Source organism: Balearica regulorum, chromosome 13 (assembly GCF_011004875.1).
Source record: "Balearica regulorum gibbericeps isolate bBalReg1 chromosome 13, bBalReg1.pri, whole genome shotgun sequence".
In the NCBI taxonomy this organism is placed as follows: domain Eukaryota; kingdom Metazoa; phylum Chordata; class Aves; order Gruiformes; family Gruidae; genus Balearica; species Balearica regulorum.
The window spans coordinates 10,893,830-10,910,065 of record NC_046196.1 but is presented as its reverse complement, the minus strand read 5'-3'; the positions used below and the strand labels follow the sequence as shown (position 1 = coordinate 10,910,065).

The following is a 16,236-nucleotide window of genomic DNA, read 5'->3' as shown; positions in this document are numbered from 1 at the left end:
AGCTGATTACTTTCTGTCCTAATAACTACTTTATACTTCTCTCAATATTCACATTGAATGCATCAAAAATAAAAAAAACCTCATTAAAACCAGAATTTTCTAACTCTTGGTATCATACACATAGCTGAAAATATTTTTCTCCTTGCTTTACAAGCTATGGTGCCCTACAGTGGAAAGCATGATTAAACTGGTTTTCTTGATTGCATATAAATGTAGATGGAACAAAAGAGCTAGTTAATTTGTATGCATTGTATAAGCAAATTGGTGATTATTTTCCCTAAGTAGACATGAATTTCACATTGCAGAGGAGCTTAAGAAATTATCCTGAAACATCTAAATGTTAATTAGTGCCAAAAGTAGAAAAAGCTAAGAAGAAGGTGTTTTCAAGCTATACAGCACTGAATTAGACAAGCATATTAGAGATGCACTACAATTTGGTGGTTCTGATTACACACTGAGCCTTTCAGGATCAAACTAAGACACTGAACCGATCATTTGAAACAGTCTAATATTTAGCCAATGCATGAAACTACTACATCCTAAAAGAACATAAGTGCAATGAGTAGAAAAAAAAAAAAATGGTGTTTTCGTATTTTCTACAGCTATAAACAAACATGACAAATCATTGTGTTTTACTTCTAGACAATTTCATAGTCAAACCCGCAAGTTTTCAATTCTTCAGCTTCAGGATTCCCTTGTAATAAAATCAAGACAAAAAGCTTAAAAAGGACGGCTTCTATCTTCAGCATCTAAAGAGATGTTTATTTAGAGGGAGGAAAGCTACTGTTCTCAACACTAGGCATGTGGGTAATGCTACATGTCTTACACCTTCTATAATATCACCAACATGCTACGTATAAAATAAGCATTCTTCCTTTTGCATCTTTTCCTGAAAAAGTGAAGCAGATAATGTTCCCATGCTCTGCTCTCCTTTCCCCTATGCTGCAGTTCCCTCGCTGCTCTTGATGCATGGACTAAAAGTCAGGGCTCCATATCATAACTATGAACTTTATGCCAATCTAACTCACCATACAAGGGGAAAAAAAAATCAAATATCAAATAACATGGAAGAACAGTATGTTATCAGTCCAAAATATAAATCTTAAGCTTGTACTTGATTTTGCAGAAAACAGAAATCTTCACAGAAATCAAGTGTAGAAAGTATGAAAAAAGTTAGCATGCCACAAATAAAAATTTATTCCTCCTTTTCTGTAATCAAGACCAAAACAGTGCTGTTCATATACTATTAAACATTATAAATAGAATATATAGTATAAAAACAAGCTCCACACTGAACACGATCTATCTGAAAGCTATAAAACGCTACTGGAAAAGCTCACTGCTCTGTTTATGTTCTCACTTTAAGGAGTTAATTCTATAGTTAAGGAACTGCTACTAGTTTAAACTATTTGAACTTCCACAGAGAATCAAACAGACATCTGCACGAGTTGCTCTAAAAATGGCCATATTTGCATAGAGGAAACAGAAATTGCATGATAATGACTGCATATGCAAATCAAGTTCACTATTCTTTTGTTTTTAAGGTAACATCCAAAATTGTTAGTTTAGATACTTCCCAGAAAAATCAAAAGTATTTTCTCCAACTTCACTGATTACAAGAGACACAAATTAACACAGAAGACTTTCAGACAAACGGAATTTGGCACCTCCCAGTTACTGTTTCGGACTAGCAACAAGGGGTCTAATCCCTCATCCATCCTGTTTGGGATTACCCTGATAGAAGAGGAGGCAATTTTTTCCTTGAATCAACACAGGAAACTGAGCAGAGGAAGTACTGTGTAAAATGTGCAAGTCTATCACTAGTTAGTTTAGTTACACAATTACCCATACTTCCTTTCAGCCAATTTCATTTATCATCTACATGAATGCTTTGCAGGACATACCAGTTACAATTTTTTTTTATTTAAAAAAAAAATTTCATGTTTTAAAAAGGGTTCTGATGTAAATTTTAAAAACTGCTTGCAAAGGTGTTCATTATTAATTCCAGTATAACAGAGTAAGATGATCCAAAATACCTGAGCTGAATTTTTTGAAAGTAACACTTCCAGATACTGTATGTTGGTTTTAATTTTATGAGATACAGATTCCAAATCTCAGGATGAACTTAGCATCGCAAGCACCATTCATGTAAAACAATCAAACATGAAATCAACCAAGTTCAATTAATGTCCCAAAAAAAAGTAACTCCAAAAGAAACAACCCAGAACAGCCAGATTGCTTACCACGGAAAAGCCTGAGTAAATAAAGCCTACTGCAAGGCCAAAAGGTCAGCGAGCTGCTAGAGCCAAGGGCCTCCTGTCAAGAACAGACTAATTCACTCTCACATTTAGTTACACAAATCTTGTGCAAAACCAAAAGTTACTCTACTATGGAAGACGTCATTCCACCTTCAAGTTCTGCTGTCACTAATGTGTACATCAGATCCATTACCTGGCCAGACCACCTAAAGTCCAAACATAAATACCTTAAAAAAAATAAAAATATCTCAAATGGTCTTCAACATCTGAATAGCAAACTGGGAGCAGAACAGTATAGGAAGCCCATACTCCACTTCCTGAAGACCAGCCTTCCACTGGCCTCACCATTAGCTGGCTCAGAACTAAAAAAGTCACCAGCCCAGGCCCAAGCAACATGAATTTGTAGTCTGCGTGAAAGCCAAGACACAGTAGTTAAACAGGAGAAATGGAAAGTTAGTCCCAGGTAGGGGCCTTGTGAAGTAGAAGTCTGTACCAATGTGCTCAAGGCATAAACGATCCACACCAAATCTTCACCTGGAGGAAAGAACGACAGGCTGCATGGGGTGTAAAAGGTTATTTCTTGCTTCTCCTTTTAGATAGGCTACTAATTGTAGGTAAGAAAACATGCTAAAGACAGATGGTGGAAACTATTTCGTCTGAATAAACTTTACAGGATCCTCATAAACAGGTTAAGAAGTTGTCAACTACTTGAGGGGGGGTTGGGATTTAAGACAGACATCAACATAGTAATTTACAGATTTTAACTGGGAGTTGATTCATTTCACACTATCCCAAACTAAAGATGGATTACAGCTACAGAGTATGTTTAGCATTTACAAACCAAATCTGTTCAAAAATACTAGAAAATGAAATCCACATACCAGAGATTAAACAGAAAGAATATTAGAATTTCAGCAACAAATCTCGTAATGTGAGAAATTAAATTCTGACTTCAACCAGAACATCTCCAATACTCACAATTAATATGCCACATCTATTAATGTTAAAATTGCCATAAGAATGACAATTTGAGAATACAAAGGAGTTTCTTAACAACTGTATAATATATTCAACCCACTCATAAAAAGAAAATGTATAGAATTAATGTGGGGGCTTTTAAAATTTGTTTTCATTTTTAAATGCTGTCTTGGACATAAAACTTTTCCAGAGTAACACAAGAGCTGAAACTATGTTTTGAAAATTAAATTTTTCAGTCGACAAGAACAACCATCTTCAAGTAATGCTGACTGGCAGAAAATATGCATTAATCCCTGACATCAACTAAGTTATTTTGCACCTGTAATTTCTTACCAACCCATCATACATACTTAAAGCATGCAAATGCTTTTATAGGGGTGGACAAGTATCATTATCTTCACCACCAGGGCAAATGAGGCTTACAACTTCTCAGGACTGGCTCCACGCAGCTGTCTGGATGCAGGCACACAACAAAACCCCAGCAGCTTGCAAGCGCCAGGAGGGAGAGGACGCACGTCCTGGTAGCTCAGCCTCTTGGCAGGCAACACACGTCACCAAAACCCGATTGCTTTTGGTCAGGTGCCCGTACTCAGGCTACAAAGCCAGAAAGGAAAACTAATCTCACTTTACAAGGCTGATAGCCTTTCTAACAGGGTGAGCTGCAGCCACTAGAAGACCTGGGCACCTCATGAAACGGCTTTTTTGGTCATCCAAATTTTAGAAAGGAGGACAGGGGAGAAAGGGGAAGAGACACGGAAATAGCTTATTATACCAATATCATTTTAGTTCTTGTTAGCTCGTGAATTGCTTATTGGGATTCCTTTTTGGCTGCTTGCCCAGAACAGTTGGAGGAAATAAACAAAACAAAAAAAGTAGGCAAGCCAACCCTCAGCAAATCCATTAAGTGTCTGTTGGAAACAGCCTTCTTCCAGGGTCTCCCCTTCCTAATACCAGCTCACCAGACACCCTGGCCCACTCTCCTGGCTACTCCAGATTTGGATGGGTGTCAATAGCCACAGTGTTAAAACCAGTTCAGTGTCTTCCCTCCCACCAGTCAGGGACCATAGCTCACAGGACATACTCCACAGGGACTATGTAGTTAGTGTAGCTTAACTAGAATCATCAACTTGAGCATCCTATTTAAACGTATACAAATCTAAACAGCCCTGAATTGTATAACTACAGTCCCTATAGAATACACATGGAAGGTAGAGGTATCTGAATCAGAGTTGTCAGTATACTGAGCTGGATTTTTCCAAGGCAGAGCCTACAGTGCATCAGGAGACTTACCACATTTTGTTTGAAGTAAACTATGTAACACACCAAACAGCACTAACTCAAGTCTCAGCAATAAGCTATGACAGCAAAAGGAAACGCTGGTGAAAGGAACGAGTTAAGCCAGACCTTCTTTCAGATTTAGGTGCCTCCCTGAATGTCAAAAATAGATGCCTGTGTCAGATCAGGATCACTGTTTCAGTCCTCCCTTGGCAATAGGTGCTTACATTATCTATTTTGAAAGCAGGACCAGTTACCTTTTGAAGGAGAACTGTGAGTGCAGAAGAGAAGGAAAAGAAAATAAAGACCATTTTTGATACAGTATCCTAACAAAGCGTTTGCACACAGCATGAGAAACTCCCATGCAATATGACTGTCAGCCAGAGGAGACTCAAGACTCCATCTCTCATTTCCCAAAAGGGCGTACTTAACATCAGCCACTAGCACACTCTCTCTTGCTCTCATCACAGCTGCAAAACATGCTAAGATGAAGGAAAGGCTCATGGGACCACAGCAAGAGTGAGCATGAACAGCACAAACTTTCTGTAGAAAAGGCACAGCTCTGCCTCCCAGATCAGATCACCTACAGAGTTCTTTGATTCTGGCCACTACGTGCAGGACTGCTTGGGAAGAGGTGCCTGCTCACGCTGAAAGCCAGCCGCTTACAGCCAGCCATCGGAAAAAATACACTTTTCTTCAAAATGGAGTGAAGGAATGAAGAACTGCAGGCCATGGTTTCAAGGAAGGGATGGAGAGCTGACCATTTCTAAAAAGTCTTGAGAATAAGTTAACATCTATTCCTAAAAATGGCCTTTTTCAGCCACAGATTTCACTTCCTGCTGAAAGGAAGGCAGGAAGAAAAGGCTGAACTAGAGAAATACTTAATTAAAGCATACATGGAACAGCAATATTACTTGGTCAGACTTGCGCATCACGGTCCAGTTACTGCCATTTGAGGTAATTCCTCCCCCACCCAAGTCCTTCCTCGCAAACCCACCCAGCACATCATACATGCACTTAAAGCCTTTCTAAGCTACAGCAGAAGCCACTTGTGTTAGACTTTTCTTCTTCACCCCATCACTCCTGATTACAGTTTCATTTCTAAATACAGTAAGCACAGAGTCTAGGATAGCATTTCATTGTTAAAACTTAACAGAGAAAGCAAGCATTAAGCAAACAAAATATAATTGTTTCTCAGTTCTGTAATGATAACTACAAAAAAAAAAAAAAATCACGATTTCCCATGTTTCTGCAGAAGACCAGCTTTCACATGGGAGGAACACAATAAAACAAACAACAGAAACAGAAAAACCAAAAATCAAAAAAAACGTACAATCCTATAATCTCATAGTAGACATCTTAAACCTGGAAGCAGTTTAATCTTTGGGCTCACTTCAGCAATAAGACTGAAGCATATGATGAGTTCCAGTAAAGTCAGTGGTATCTCTCACATACTCAAGTACCTTGTTAGATCATGAATCGCAGCTTTCCAGCATAAGTAAATGCCCTATGTACTTTTCAGTATCATTCACTGGAAAGAGAGGTTTTTAATACACATTGTAAAATGCATACTAAAATTTCTACTAAAATTTGTTAAAGAGGTTCAGGAAATCACCTTGAAGAGTTTAGTTACTGCTGAGTCAGTGTAGATCAATAAAGCAAGCAGAGGGCTCTGTGTAGAGCTTTATTCCCACTGTCTTAAAATGATTTGTCCACGGACCCAAATACTGCATAAAAAGCTGCTGCACCTAGAAAATTGGGTATAATTCCCACCCTTGACAAAGTACTTAGAGAAGTAATTGAAAGACCTTCCATAAATGCTACCTTCAATACATCATTTTCCAAAAGTCAGGTTCTTTTGAAGAAGTTTTCACTGCCCCAAACAAATCATACCTTAAACGTGACTTGGAAAGACAAGTGGATGTAAAAGCCCAAGCCAAATAGTACAGCACTTAGGCATGACATACTACATGCACTCATATATACACACACAGAATGCTGTAACTTTACAGGACTGAGGGACTAAAATAGGAAACCAGATTCATTATGGATGAATTTATCAACCAATAGATGGGAAAAAATCCTAGCTTCACATACGAAATGATGGGCTCTGGCCTGATCATTACCACTTAGGAAGATCTCTCAGTGTCCCAACGGACTGTTTTTGCTACAGTCAGTTCAGCCCGATGCTGAATGGTAGAGTCAGAAGAGTAATTCTTATGTTACAAATTATTAGCAAAGGAATTTGGAAGGGAGCAGCAGCATTGAGGAAGCCAGAAACATAATTATGCCACTGCATAAATCCATGGTTTACCCACACTTCAAATTTAGCGTGCAGTTCTGGTGTCCTTATCACTCTTTCTTCCAGTGGGGCTCATTTGGCTTACTAAATAGACTAACCACAGGCTCAGGAAATCCTATATGCAGCAAATCATTGAAGACAGTTTTAAATGAGTGCAGCCCACAAATTCACCCTGTTCTTGCCTCTCCCTAGGTATCCATTTATAACCCCCATGGGATAAAGAAGGTTGAGTTGGATCAATTTTAAAGTCTGAATCAGTGTGGCCATTTTTACCTTCTTATTCACTCCAACTTAGTGATCATCAAAAGCAATATATCACAATGACATACTGTTTACAGCTGCTCTGGAAACAGAAGCATTTCCTCATCAATAAATCAGCTGTCAACTTTTAGATAAGGCTTCCAGCCATTTTGCTTCTCTTGCAAACATAGATACTACATTTCATAAATGCCACAGTATTCACACTTATTAGCATATACACGTTTGAATTTTTCCACTGAAATAAATATCCCTAAACCAAATTTCTAGACTGCTTTACCTAAGTTTGTGATGCTATGCAATTTTAAAAAGAAAACCCAAACTCAGAGTAGTTTTAGTACACATTTTAATTATTTTAGTAGTGTTAGACAAAAGTAGTATTTCAAGGCAGTGAAAATTACAGATCATCTACACATTGAAAGCTCTTGCCTGAAGAAGTAAGTTTTGAGTATTAGAAGCGTAAGACAGATTATGTACAGAAAATCCCATAAAGCCTTTATGAGATTTTTTCTTTTCCTTTTTTTTTTCCTCCCCTGTTTGCAGCAAGGATGATGAAAGCTTTCAAAACATCTGGAGTAATTTAAGACCAACAATCTTTCCTTTCCCAAATTACTATGCTGCTTCTGAATTCTCAATACTTGCCACAGAATAAGTCTACAATATTCTCTTGATACTAGACTACATAAAAAAAAAATATAAAAAGCCCTGCAAATGTATTTTCTTAGTTGCATTAAATATACTAATCCTAACCCACTACTATAAATGAAGTGGCTACTATTAGCATGTATTTCTACATGTAAACTATTCAGTTTTTCATATTAAATAAGTATATTGCCATCCTATTTCTCTGTGACGGAAATTAAAACCTAATCCAATGTTTACTAATATTTATGCTCTTCAGTGCATGGTAGAAGCTTTATCTATCTTAATGTTTGCCTTCTCCCCCAACTCAGTCATTGAAAGTCTCCTACTTGAAAAGTATTAAGTATTCTGAAATTATCTGAATTTCATTTCCAAAAATAGGAAACAGGAGTACATATCAGAAAAGCTGACATCAGCACATACACTTACTATCTCATGACAGTTGCAGCCACGAGTTTTTTTTGTCTAGCTAATACAGAGATTCATGTCTCTGTACCACAACTCCTGTATTCTGAGAACAGACTTTCCAAAGGGTTTACGGGCTCACTGTATCTGAGTAGCAGTAGATTCATCACTGAACAGCTGGAGTTTTGCCCAGGAAAACAAACTATATTCTATACTGAAGAGAGGGACATGATGATTAGGCCTTTCATATCCCTCTCATGTTGAAAATTATGGAATTATCAGCAAACTGTAATCATGAAAATGTTACACTAAGGAGAATGTATTTTTATAGCAAATGAACATAATTATGTTTACCATATTTGGGCCCGAAGTCGGCTGGCAATTCAGTCCGTATATAGACAGCAATATCTGATTCACTGTCACAGGATATGAATAAACCAGAGCAATCCAGTGTGAATAACAGTCTCCCGCCTATAACAAAACCAAATATTAGTGTGTACATAATACACCAAAAGCATAATATAATACTGTAAATAGCAATTTCATAAATAGTAGTAGTTGAATAGTTTTAACCTTTATTCTAAAAATCATTCTTGAACTAAATCTTTGTAACAGGAGATTTTTTTGGAACTGTCAAAAAGCTTTATTTCTAACATATCTATGGTTTGTAATATATTAGATTACATAGAACTAATTTCTGTAGCCAATGGTGACAAGTAATTTGGGATCATAAAGATTAAAAAAGTAGAAATGGTAGCATGCATACTTCATAACCTTTCCTCATTTTTTCTAATCAAAGAAGCTGCTTGTGCTTCTTCAGCACAGCGTTCCCCTCCTCATTAAGACCAGAATTTATTCGTCTTAATTAAATATAGATGAGATTTTTAAAATAGCACTAAGTCATCCTGCATAGTTGGGGTCAAAATATGATTAGTTATAAGATCAAATGTAGCACCCTTCCAGTTTATAAATCTCTAGTACAAATCAAAAGGGAAAAATACAGCCAAGTGTTGCCAACTATAACCTTTCCCCCTCCAAGAACACCCAAAGCTCAGTGCTTATCTAGTTGTTCTGATGCTTTGCACAGCAGACAACTAAAAAAATCCTTCTTCTGCAAATGCCATTAACAACTGGTTCAAACACAAGTTAAGCACCGGAGACAAAAGGATTCTCCTCTTGCCCTTCTTCAGCAAGCCCCTGTGTTCCAGCAAATATCACCCCACCTTCACCACAATGGCAACAGCTTACATCTTTGAGGCTCCAGTATCTAGTGCCTTGTATTAGTTGCTCCAGTAATCCCGCTTTCTATTTCAGTCCACAGAATAATTTGTTGCCTTTTATCCACACAATGTAAATGCCAAAATAGGCCACAGGTCAACTTAAAATCAAAAAGTTGCAGACTGAAGGCTGAGGAATGCTAGAACAATCCTAGGTCTTCTCTATCCACTCCTTACACTGACACAGCTGTGAGAATTTCTGGATTTAAAAGCAATTAGTTACTCGGATTTTGCACTTTGTATGTTATTACTAGGAAGACTAGCTTGATTAAAGTTATTTTCTTTGTATTAAGAAAAGCAAAATATTTTAATATTTTAAGAGACTTGCTTCCCTGCTTCTTTAAAAAGCTCTTAATGAAGTTTAATTTCTTTCAATACAAATACATTTATACGTTTTGAAACTAAATCTCATTTTTTATATCTAGTGTAGATGCTATCAAGGAATATAAATAACTTCACACAAGAGCTAGCTGCTAACAAATGCATACATGGAATTCTGCCGGCACATCTCAGCAGCAGCATAGCTTTTCTAGCTTCCGGCTTTAAGCTGCTACATTAAGTATACAGCATGGAAAGGCATACAACAGTAAAACTGATAAATACTGATATGATTTAACTGATGTAATGTGATTTTGCCTTTTAAAAATTTATTGTTCATAGGTTAAAAATTATTCCCCAAGAACTCTCCAAATATTTCCCAATAAAATTATCAATTGTTAAACAATTATCAATCCTAATTTACAGCATATAAAGCACAGTCAGACCACCTTATCATATCCTGAAAGTAGAAGTACTGATAGTTTTATATAAAAAAACCTAAGCCCTCAATCACGTGCATGATTTGTCATCAGGTTATGTGCCAAAATTTCTGCATTGAGTTGTGCAAGAAATGTTTTGCCCAGCAGAGGATACAATGGGATTTTTATGCTGGTATAATACAACTTGAAAGAGAAACAGATGTAATGTTTTAACCCATAAAACAGATTAACATGATGTGATCGATCTATTCAGTAGAAATCAAACATCCATAAGCAAACCTGAAGACTTAAGCTTAAACTTTTATTACTAGTTAGATCTTTCTGACGACTCACGTGTGTTTCTCCCTGAAGCACGTAGTACCAATGGTCCAAGACACCACACACATGCATCAGTGGAAGATCCTAACTTCATACCTAATTAAGTACATGCAATGGCATCCCTCAATATTCATTAACAGAGTTGACTTTTGTTCACAAATGAAGACTGGAAAGAAACATTTACAATTTTAACTGGTATCCTCTGATGTGCCAATTATACTTAAAAATTATTATCAACATGAAAGACTAGGCTTACATTAAATGATGTTTAGGTGATTTAAGACATGTTGACACCCCTTCCCAGTAGCTTATGTTGACAAAGGGCTTTCTGCTGCAGAAATTGCGACACAGTAAAGCCCTGCCAGCCATAAGACACTGCAAAGATGCCAAATACATTTAAGCAATGTTTCAATACCAGCTGACACGTCTATTACAGATCTGGCCAAACCCCTTTCGAATATATTTCCTAAGTATTACATTTAGAAAAAGCAACCTTTTCACCACCAGGACTGTTTGTGCAGAGGGTGTGCTGACAGCCAGGACCACCCCACTGGTACCAAGCACTGCCCGTGACTAATCTGGCACCAGCAAGCGATGGCAAGGAGAAGGCTACAATACACAACACTAAGCATCAAGGCAATGCCTGGCAATTTCTACTTCATATATTACTACAACCCCCGCCCCAGGCACCATTTTTAGCCACTGTTGGATTTCCTCCCTTCTCCCCATCCCCCAACCAGGCTCCAAACCTTGAAGTAACCTTGTTCTATTCCCCCCCACACACACACCCACCCCCGACGGCTCCATGCCTGAAACATAACCTCTAATCTTATTTTCTATTTCTAGCATACAATTCACAACCCTTATCCCAATTTTTTAAATTAAATATCCTCCACATTGCAGACTCTGCCTCCTACAGTCAGGACAGCTCACAGAATACATCAGAATTTATAACCATATGTTTCTTGATGAGGACAATTTTACATTATTTTTAACATTAGAAACATACAGTATTTACACAACATAGGTTTAAAAGCATTCTCTGAAAAAGACGCTTTCACTACTACTGTCAGTAGTATTGAAAAGCAATGAAAGAGCTTTATTTGTTAGAAGGTTTAGATAAAGACATTAAAAACCAACAGATCTGCACTTCAGGGCAGTTTGCAAAGCAAAGCATTAACTTCCAGCAATTATTGATACTTGGGGAATATTTGTGGCCATTAAGCTAAAGTCTTACAAATTACAGGATTATTACAAAGGAAGTCGTCTCATCTGACACCATCTATTTAAGAGAAGGACTTTGCTTGAACTTGTTGAGGTTTTCTTCAAAATATGTTATTTGCTATCAATTCTGTAACATTTCCTACACAAAACAAATTAAAATAAAAATGGCCTACTGGATCAGTTGTCCATCTAGGCCACAATGGCAGTAGTCAAAATTTATATTGTTAATTAATTAGCACTATCCATACCGCTCTTTCATATTTTTATCAATTATATCCAATTTATGCAGTTGCCAGGACAAAATGTTCCTCCATGCACAAGTTGTCCCACAAAAGCACTTTGATACAGAACAGCACCCTGAAGAATGAAAAAATATTTTTCTGTCTCCGAAGTGCTGAAAAACAAGAAATTTCCAGGATGCATCCCAAGACTGGAGGTTGCAGTCTGACACAGCCATGCCCTCTCAGCACTGCAGAGAGTTACAAGCACACGTCTGCGTTTTCATCAGCCACATGCTAACACTCTTCTGCCTACCCAAAATAAGTTATTTCAGTCCCAGAAAACACATCCCCACAGAGCGTAGAGGGAACGTTTGTCACTGTTCAGCTGGTTGTGTGCTTACCCTGCAGAGAGAACTGATTTGGTCACCGTGCATTAGTGAATACCTTCACTTACACAGAGTGAAGGTTAATAAAAAAAAGAAAGTGAATTCCAATGTACCCAAATTCCAAAATATTTATAATGCTTACACCAAGCTAGTAGCTAGCCTTTCAAAACAAGGCCAAATATATTGATATGACTTTGTTGATTAATCAGAAAGTTAGTTACCTTAGGATGCTAATAGCAAAGAAATTGTCCTTAGTACTTCACAAAATTACTTTCTGAATTATATTTTAGACATAATCAGTTACGGGACAACTTGACCACACCAGCACAATTAGGAAAGGAGGAATAATCCTTGAACTAAGACATGAAGTGTTACAACATGTTTGGTTAAATTATATATATAATCTTATCACATTTTACAATAAATACAATTTCTTTTGCATTGGACTGCACAGGCAGTTCTAGTAAATACTGCTAGTTTGTTCCACTTTCTCTCTCCCACTCCTTCAGCTTCCATCCTGTTCTCAGCAGGGTATCGTCTGAATTTATTGGTAGCTCCACAGAAATTGAATAGTGGAAGTGAGAGGACAGCCTCTAGCAATTAAGAATAAAAGCAGATAAGAACATAAATCAGACTAGAGAAAAACAACTGTGAGAACTTTTTAAGGTAGCAGGGCCAGATTTTGAAATTGATTGGAAAACAATAAATATAGAAATTGTGAAGTCGAGAGTCAACTCATCAACATACTTATCAGAGCAATTTATACTATGCAACAAAAGTTAGCACGATAACAGGAGTAGTGCAATCAGAAATACCTGACATGAGATTCATTCCTAGGTGGTTACTGGGGGAGTAACAATACTTCCTTACTTAAGAAAAAAATAAAATAAAATTATGTTGTCAACATAAATGATAAGTTCAAGTCAGGACTGCCTTTCCCTCAGCAAAATAAGGATATTATAAAAACATATTTTGAATGGTAACTTAATTGACTCTTAAGGGTCAACATTTGAAAGTTTCTCTACCCCACCCCAAAATGAGGACTAGAAGCATCTCAAAAAACCTGAGATTCTCATGTCAATGAATGACAGCCACAAAAATTTTTCATAGCACTAGGAAAATATTTGCAAGTATGTTTTCAAAAGGATACTGTTATTCAAATGGAAAAAGAGTATCACACCACCGCTGTCCAACAACCCAACTACTTCAAAGTATTAAATTCATTAAGCATGTTATTACTGTGGTCTCCATAAAATACATAATTATAGAAGTAATATAATATTGCTTGTTGATGTAAATATAATTTTAAAAATGTTTTCCCACAGTCTCTGCTTTTAGTATTAGAGTTACAGAAGCAATTCTAAAGTTCTCACTGAGGACAGTATTAAGGTCTTCACTTTTTCAAAACTGTTTCCACTCCTATCTTTCATAAACTTGTGGAAACACAGTATAGGTGGTTTTAGTCATGTAAGAACATTCTTCATTAGTCATGAAGAATGAAACCCAAGTATGTACCAAAGTAAATTCATACTTGACACCATTTTACTTCACTGGGAAGGGGCTCCTGGAGTACAATCGCTGATGCAGGCTAGAGATGCATGATAATTTGTGCCTTAATTTTGGATAAAGCATGCAATAAACATTCTACTAAGTCAAAACAACTCTCTTAACATACAATAGTTTATACAAAACATTGAAATTACTCAATGAGCAACTGAAAAAACATTTAAGCTCACTGAAAATGTAGGGATTTTTTTAAAAGTTCTAAAAGGAAATCTGAGAAAGATTTCTGAAAAATGCTTTCCGCTTACAGCCCACCAGCATCATCAGGTGAAGTCACCATAGTGCTAACACCAATACTGTTACTATTGCTGTCAGTACTGGTGCTTAAAGAAATGAACACTGATCATCATTAATGGCTGATTGTTTTGTTTGGTATTTAACAATATAGTTATTAATTTTTAAAAATTAAATTAACAATTCAATTTTAAATATGAATTAGATTAACAAGATATACAATATTAACATGATCTAGTAAACATTGTATTTAAGATAAAAGTAGTGGCCAAAATAGACAACATGTGCCTTCTGACTCTCTCTCAAACTTCCACAACACATCTGATTCAGCCCACCTGCAGCTTCACTGCCAGGGGAGCCTCCAGCCTGCTATGACACCCACCTTCCCGCAAGAAGCCAGACACTACTGCAATCAACACCTCAAGAACCACAGCCAGACATCTCCTGTTTGAACACAGATCTCGTCCAAGACATTCCCACATCTTCACCACTTTCAAGTTTTTCCAACCCCAATGGAACCATCACACAGTGGCTATGGCACAGGCTGATTCTGGACAAAACTCAACACCCACTACATATCGATATTATGGAAACAACTCCTTCCACGCGTCTCAGGTGAAGGTAAGAGAAATTATTACTTAGGCAAAAAGTTCACCTTATATCTACTTTAAGACAAATAACACAGTAATAGACCCTCACAGAACAATTAACTGTTTGGAAGGAACCCTGCTGCTAGACCCTAAGATCTAAGGCTCAAATTTCCACTATAATTCCTTACTATGTTCTCCATTTACAGATAATATATCATCTTCCACATTTTTTCCCCATTAGGCAGGCTCTGACAAAAACCCGAACTTGTGTGTACTCTGCTCCTGAATTACTGATGGCAGCAGAAAGTGCAAATCGCTACTGCACGATCAAACAAAACAGCTAACACGCTTCTGCAGGAAGGAGTTCCATCCATTCCTGTTCTCCAAGCATTAATAAAAAACCAAAACAAAACACAGAAAGCTGTGTTCCTACTGCTACTAATATGCCTTCCTTCCAAGGCTCTGTAAGGATCTTGCTCTATTTCTAGTTATTCTTTTAGCAATTACAACTTCCATGTTCTGCATAAGCCTACCATATATCTGTAGAAATCTCCCAGAGAACACTACAATGAACACAGGCATGCTACATTTATTTTTTGACCACTAAAAATATATCTTTCTTGCTTTCAATTCAACAACATTGGTCCTAATTTCAATTTACTTTTCCTACTTTTAGATTCACTCCAGTAAGCCTAGAACAAACAGCATTAGAGATGCATCCTTACTACACACTAAGGTATTTATGTATTTGCTTTTATCCACAATACAAAATATTTATTTCCTGCATACACTTAACAATACCTGTTATGTGCATATTACATGATATATGTTCTCCTTTATTAAAGGATTTGAATTTCAATAAGTCATTTTCTCAAAATTTCCATTCTAGAAATAATTACCTTCCTTCAAAGTGTCCAGTAACACTATGCAGCTAGAGCAGACCATACCATTTTTTGCATTTATTATTTTATTAGGAACAATGTGTACTGCAGTCAGAAGTAGGATTAACCACAATCAGAGTATGACTTGATACATCAAGGGATTTTTATCCTCAACTACCACTTGTGTTGCTCTGGAGCAGGAAAGTTTAAGTAGTGCTTCAGCTGCACGGACACTAACACTCATACCAAACCGAGTTCAGAACAACAGGAAATCTTTTGCATTTTCAGCACAGCAGATTCCTCTCCCCATCTTTCAGCTACATTCCAATCCTTACTGTGTAATACATACAAACAGGAGAGTTTTAAATGTGAATTCAAGTGTAAAGCAGGAAAAAAGCAGTAAAGGTAGGAACAAAAATAATCACAAGGAGAAAAGGAGAGTGACTGGATTCAGCAGCATAAGAAAATTACACGATTGTGGGCTTGACAATGAAAATTACGGTTTTCTTTACAGTATATCAATATGATGATACTCAAAATTGAGATTAAACTGTATTTTAGGGCTCTCAAATGCTATTAATAAGGCATTCTGCTGCTTTTTGAGTTGCTGTATGCATATCAGCAAATAATTTTAAACAGTAGAGCCACTTGTAAAATGGAGTCTTA

The 16,236-nt window shown here is 36.9% G+C and overlaps 1 protein-coding gene across 5 annotated transcripts in view; it reads right to left on the bottom strand.

Moving 5' to 3' along the window:
- The window catches only part of GARRE1 (granule associated Rac and RHOG effector 1), a 61,268-nt gene that overhangs the window by 34,058 nt on the left and 10,974 nt on the right, over positions 1–16,236 (bottom strand). For 2 of the 5 annotated variants that reach the window (XM_075765539.1, XM_075765545.1), the window contains exon 2: positions 8,473–8,589. The exons of 2 other annotated variants lie outside the window; for them this stretch is intronic. The gene's annotated coding sequence lies outside the window, so the exon portion shown is untranslated. Of the gene's footprint in view, positions 1–8,472; positions 8,590–10,486; positions 10,751–16,236 lie in introns of those variants that run through there. One more of the 5 variants, XM_075765540.1, reaches the window with a different exon arrangement.